The sequence below is a fragment of the Choloepus didactylus genome, chromosome 3 (genome assembly GCF_015220235.1).
Source record: "Choloepus didactylus isolate mChoDid1 chromosome 3, mChoDid1.pri, whole genome shotgun sequence".
In the NCBI taxonomy this organism is placed as follows: Eukaryota; Metazoa; Chordata; class Mammalia; order Pilosa; family Megalonychidae; genus Choloepus; species Choloepus didactylus.
In genome coordinates this window covers 4,106,039-4,112,311 of record NC_051309.1, presented here as the reverse complement: position 1 = coordinate 4,112,311, position 6,273 = coordinate 4,106,039, and the positions used below count along the sequence as shown (strand labels likewise).

The following is a 6,273-nucleotide window of genomic DNA, read 5'->3' as shown; positions in this document are numbered from 1 at the left end:
GGAACACTCACTCACCGATGGGAAGAGAAAATGGTGCAGCGGCTGTGGGAGACAGGTTAGCGGCTCCTCAGAAAGTCAGCTATAGAATTATCACATGCCCCGGCAATCCCACTTCTAGGTATATATCCCAAAGAGTTGAAAGCAGAGACTCAAACAGATATTTGCACTGATGTTCATGGCAGCAGTATTCACAATTTCCAAAAGACAGAAGCAACCCAAGTGTCCATCAACCGAGGAATGGGTAAAAAAAATGTGGGATAGCCGTACAAATGGAATATTATTCAGCTGTGAAAAAGAATGATGTTCTGATACATGCAACAACACGGATAAACCTTTACGACATCATGTTAGAGTGAAATAAATCAGACACAAAAGAATGAATTATTGTATGGCCTCACTGATATGAAATAATGAGAATAAGGAAATTCATAGATTCAGAAACTAGAATATAGGTTATCAGGAGCCAGTTAGGGGTAGAGAATGGAGAGTTAAGACTCCAATTGTCCCGGGTTTCTGTGAGGGATGATAGAAACATTTTGGTAATGGAAGGTGGCGATAGTGACACAACATTGTGAATGTAATTAACAGAACCAAATTACATGTTTAAGTGTGGTTAAAATGGAAATTTTAGGTTGTATATATGTTACTAGAATAAAGATTTTTTAAAAACCATAGGAGTGTTCAACACAGACAGTGAACCCTACTATAAACCATGGATGATATTTAAGAGTCCAATTATAAAAATGTGATTTCACCAGTTGCAAAGAATGTTCCACACCAAAGCAAGGTGTTACTAATAGGGAGGTATATGGGAATCCTATATTTTATGCATGATTTTTCTCTAAACCTACAACTTCTTTAATTAAAAAAAAATCCTAAATAATTTTTAAAATGTCCAAAACTTTTAATTCCCAACTCAAACCTGCTCCTTCCAGGCTTCCCCATCTCACTGACGCACCCCCGTTCTGCTCAGGCCAGAGCCTGGGGGCCATCCATGACCGCTCCCTCCTGCCCTGTTGCCAGCCTCCTGGCAAGACCTATGGGCTTTGCCTTCAATCCCTAGGGTGCCCCCACTTCTGCTGCCCCCAGCCCACCCATCGCATCGCTGCGGTAACCTCCCACTGCCTCGTTGCCTCTGCTCGGATCGGTACCAGAGCAATCCTCTGAATCGAAGGCAGAAACTCATCACTCCTCAGCTCCAGCTCTTCCCCCAGTGACCTCCCATCTCACTCGGAGGCAAATCCGAAGTCCCGCAGGGTCCCACCTCCAACCTTCCCCTCCTCCCCTTGCTCCTTGTCCCCACAGCATGTTTCTGCCCCAGGGTCTTTGCACATACTATCCCAGCTGCCTGGAACCCTCCTGCAGGGTCCCGCTGCAATGTCAGCTTCCTGCTGCAATGGACCTTTATGGGGAAGAGACCCTCCCCGGGACCCTCATATAGAATAATAGCCAGCCCCCTCCACACATGCACACCCACAGTGTCTACCAACCTCCCCTGTGTTAGTTTTCTTCTTGGTCCTCACCACCACCTGGCACACGTGTTCATGGAGGGGGAGCTCCAGGGTGCAGGCCTCGGCCCCTCCAGCCTCCTGCTGCATCCCCAGAGCTGAGAACGGACTGGCACGTGATAGGTGCTCAGTAAACACCGGTGGAGTAAAGCTGCCCAACCGTCCGTCTGTCGAAGGCTTCCTGAAGTGACTGCTAGAGACAAACGAACTCAGCCACATTTCCATTCCACATTTGAAATTTTCATCAAGGATACATTTCCAGGGTTACCAAAAGATCAGGAAAATTCATTCTCTGGGGCCCAAATTAAATTTAAATAGAAAAGCACTATTTATCTGACCCAGGAAAACATTTATATAAATGTCCTTATATAATGCATTAAAAAGACAAGGAAAGCTACTTGGGTGATCACATTTTATTTCTCACACAGAACACGGCATATGCTAAAGCCACTTAAATCCTCTCTGAACCTCCATCTCTTAAATCCCGAAGATTAAACCTTCAGCATATTTATTTCCTTTCTCTGTTTTACTCCCAATGGCCGGAGGTTTTGCAGTTCCAAAATAGAATGAAGCTGTCACAGGGGGCAGAGCCGAGATCTCTGGATAAACATCCTTCTTTCATTTTCCTCAAGCTGGTGAAGCTATTTGGCTCCGCGGGAGAGACCTCGGTCCAAAGGGGTCACTCCAATTAGCTGCTGATCCAAGCCGGAGCCCGGGGGTCTGGGGCTGCCTCCGCTGCTCACTTCCCAGAGGCGAGGGTCTGTCCCACCCGGAGCGCAGAGCCTCCTCGGTGTCCCCATGTAGCTTTTGTTCTCTAAATAGCATGTGACTGACAATTTATTCTTTCAGATTGAAAAACAGTCAGAGGAACAGGCGTTCTCAGAAAACCAGTGGTTGAATTGGGGAGCGGGTGATTCCAGTGCTGGAAAAGAAAGTATTTTGATTTTCATGTTATGGAATATGCGTTTTTCCCCTTTCTTCTCTGGCATTTTTGAGGTAGGTGCAAAAAAAAAAAAAATCAGTGAATTTTTTAAAACCTAAAATTGTTTAAAGAATAGATCACCTATGTGTGACAAATTACATGGTCCCTGATTGCATTAGGTTTTATTTGGGGGGAGTTTTCGGAAGCAGAAATCCCTTGTCCTCCTCATTCAGCGCCTCTCTGCTCATTGAAACCTGGGTCACCCGGTGACCCCCTGAGTTGGGCTCCCGGGATTCTTTGTTGATGACCTGAATATATGCAGTTGGTGGTCTCTGGGGGCTCCCCGGGAAAGTGTGGGAGCTGCCCTGGCATTTGCTCATTTAGAAAGGATCCAGAAGGCATAAGAGATACAAGCTTAATTTGAGCAGATGATCTGGCAAGGCTAATTAGAAATAAAATGTAATCTTTGGTTGCATTAATAGGAGCAGCGTGTCCAGAATAAGGGAGGTGACGGTTCCATGGCATTCTGGGCTGGCTGGTCCACTCTGCTGTGTCCCAGTTGGCTCTAGCCCCCACAGGTAACCTGGACCTTGACAGCTCTCTGGTCATCTACTGCAACACAACAAACCACCCCAAGACTTGGTGCTGTAAAACAATTTGCTGTTTTGTCTTGTGTGGATTGGCTGGGCCTGGTGGGAGGTTCTGGCTCAGGCTCTGTCACACAGCTGCAGCCAGATGTGGGCTGAGGCAGCCACCACCTGAGGGTGTGGCGGGGCTGGGAGTCCAGGTGGGCGTGGCAGGGCTGGGTGTCCAGGTGGGCTTGCTGGTGGGGCTGGATGTCCAGGTGGGCTCACTCATGGGGCCAGCAGGTGGGGCTGGCAGTTGGCAGGGAGCTCAGCCAGGGCTCGACCAGGGCATCTGTGCACCTGTCCACGGCCTCCACCTGTGGTTGGGCATCTCCCAGCAGGGAGGCCAGGCTCTCAGAGTGAGGACCCCCGTGTGAGCATTCAGGGGGCCCAGGTAGAAGGGCAAGGCATCTTACGACCTAGCATGGGAGTCCCAGGATGGCCCTTTGGCCAAGTGAGGGGCTGAGGCCAGCCCAGATCCCAGGGGAGGAGGGTCACTGGATGGGGAGATGACCACATGTGCCATTGCCCACCATCTTGGTGACACGTTCCCAGGGGGAACCGCAGGGAGGGAGGCTTCACCTCGGCTAAGGCAGAAAGGCTGAGCTGCCCAAGGGAGCTCGTTTCCTCGGAAGGAAGAGGAACCCAGACTGCAGGTGAGGGGAGGCATCGAGGGACTTCCTACCTGAGGGGGAAGCCGGACCAGACGAGGTTCCAGAAAGCTCCAAGAGAGATATCGCCAAAGTAGAGTGGGAGCCGGCCAGCCCAGGTGGGCAGGGAATGGGAAGTGGGGAATGGGGGCCTTTGGGTCAATAGAAGAGAGGAGGGTGCACACTGGTGGTGGGTGGGTGGGTGAGGGAGGAGGGGCTTGGTCTGGGGCCCCCAGATGCAGACCCCTGTCAGGGCGTCCTCTCAGGCCTGCTCCCTGGAGAGCCAGCCGAGGCAGGAGGAGCCCACGAGGCTGGGGCCGCATCGAGCCGCATCGCTGACGGGGCCCCCTCTTCCAAAAGCAGGAGGAGAGCTCTGTCCTGTGTCCTGTTGACCTGTCCTGGGGTCTCTCATTTGCTCCTGGAGATACCTGTGGGGCCGGTCTGCTCAGCCCCCGACTCGGCACAGGACCCTCCCCTCACCCTCTCCTCACCAGCGCCCAGACCCCTGCTGGGGGTGGGAGGCCGCCCAGAACCCATCCTGGGGAGGCGGGAAGGTGGGCAGGGAGCCCCCGAGCCCCCAGCACAGGCTCCACTGTCCCACTGGACTTCAAGATAAAATTGTGAAGAATTTCAAGACAGTAACCTCAGAGCACTTAGCCCAAGTGCAGTGTGACCCCCACCTCAGGGCACCCTGATGGGGACGAGGAAGTGGGGGCGTTCGACATGCAGCCCTGAGCACCCCGTGCTCTGGAATTCTCCCTCTCCCCTTTCCCCAGCTGCAGGGCACACACATCCCAAGGCTTGCGCCCTGGGGGAGGCCCTCATCGCCACCACCATCCCCATGAGAGGCAGGGGTCCTCGGAGGGAGGGACCCTGGGACTCAAGGGCACCATCCAGGGGGCCCTGCGTCCTGCACTGCCTCCGCAGGGGTCGGCCAAGAGGTGGGACAGAGACCCCCACATGGCCGCGGCGAGAGCTCCCCCAGGTGCATCTGGAGTTCTGCAGCGGAAAATGAGCCGTCGCTTCCGGCGTGACGAATCACGGAGATCAATAATCGCGTGTCCATTAAGGTCACATTTTGCTGCCACGTGCGTTATTAAAAGCAAAAAGGAAAACTTCAGGCCGTCAGCTCTGCGGGCCGGGCCCAGCAGGCCTCCACAGGGGGCTGGTGGGGGTGAAAGGAACCGGGTTTGGTTTGTAGAGCGCTTGGCACACCCTCGGAGCTCACGAGATGTTCTTTCACGTAGAAATAGGGGAGACAGAACGCGGTTTGCAGGAACGGCTCCGGCTCTTTGGGGAACGCCAAGCGGGAAGCGCTACCCTTGCCAGAAGCAGTGGGAGCCCCCCTGCCTCCTGGCTCCAGAGCGCAGCCAGCCCCAGCCTCCACGGGGTCGGGAAGGTGCTCTGCAAACACCTCGGAGGGCTGCAAAGGGGGCGGCTACTATTCCCTCAGCGCCTGTGATGTCCACTCTGCAGGGCGACATCCTTCAAAAGCGGCCCGAGGCCGCGCAGGTGCGAGGAGCCCCGAGAACTCAGAGCCGCCAGCCCCGGTCCCCTCGGCTGCTGGCAACCACGAACAAGGAGGGGGTTACCCAGGGCTGCTGGACAGGCCTGAGGGTTTGGGGATCACTGGGGGCAGGTGGGGGTCCCCAGCCCAGCCCAGGGCATCGTCCAACTCCGACAACCTGACCTCCGTGGGCCCTGGCCTCCAGCTGCATCGGGGTTCCCTGGAGCCCCTTTTCTGCACTGCTGGGGCCGGTTTCCCTCAGGAGGCCGCTCTCGGCGGGTCTCTTCTTCCTGGAGCCACCCCCCACTACCTTCCAGGCTTCCAGGGGCCACCCCCAATTTCTGCCCTTTCTTTAGGCAGAAGAACTGCCTAAACTTCATTTGTCGTGTCCCCGCCAGCTCAGGAGGCCTTGCTCCCACACCCGGGAGGCCTGAGCATGGGGTTTTCCAGAAGCAGAGGGCCGCTATCTTCCAGCGGACTCCGGCCCAGCCCCTCCTGCAGCCCCAGCTCAGACTGCGGCCCACAGTCCCGGGAGACACCCCCTCCCCCAGGTAAAGCTCCTTCTCCTTCCGCCATTTCCCTCTTGGGGGGCGAGGGGTGGGTGGGCAGCAGGTGAGAGGCGAGCGGAGCCACAGTCTTGGAATTCCACAGTCCTCAAAATAGAATTTCAGAATTCTAAAAACATTGAAACTTGGAATTATGAGACCATAAAAACCCAAGGAATTGCTGACCGAGCACTACAGACTGTTTCTATTTCCACTGAAATACACATACACATGGTTTTGGAGAGAAGTTGCCTTGTGCACACCACAGCTCTGCTTTTCTGTGCAAATCTCATTTTGGTCTTTGCTGTGTGCACACGCATGTTCAAAGCTTCTCCTCTAATTGATGCGTCTTCCGTTTCTCTGAACCAACAGTGTGCCGGGGGTCTCCCACAGCCCGGGGGCGTTACTGAGTCTGGGGAAGCCGGGTCCTGTATGAAGCCCCTGAGCTGTGGTTTCTGGACCCTAAGGCCGAGATCCCGTGGCCTGGCCCTGGCTGAGGACTTTCCCACCCCCTC

The 6,273-nt window shown here is 54.3% G+C and overlaps 1 long non-coding RNA gene across 1 annotated transcript; it reads left to right on the top strand.

Annotated features, from left to right (window-relative positions):
- Nucleotides 1–2,146: 2,146 nt before the first annotated feature.
- On the top strand, nt 2,147–3,037 carry LOC119529018. The gene is made up of 3 exons (XR_005215806.1): nt 2,147–2,266; nt 2,358–2,504; nt 2,913–3,037. It is a non-coding gene; the product is annotated as an uncharacterized LOC119529018 (long non-coding RNA).
- Nucleotides 3,038–6,273: the final 3,236 nt, after the last annotated feature.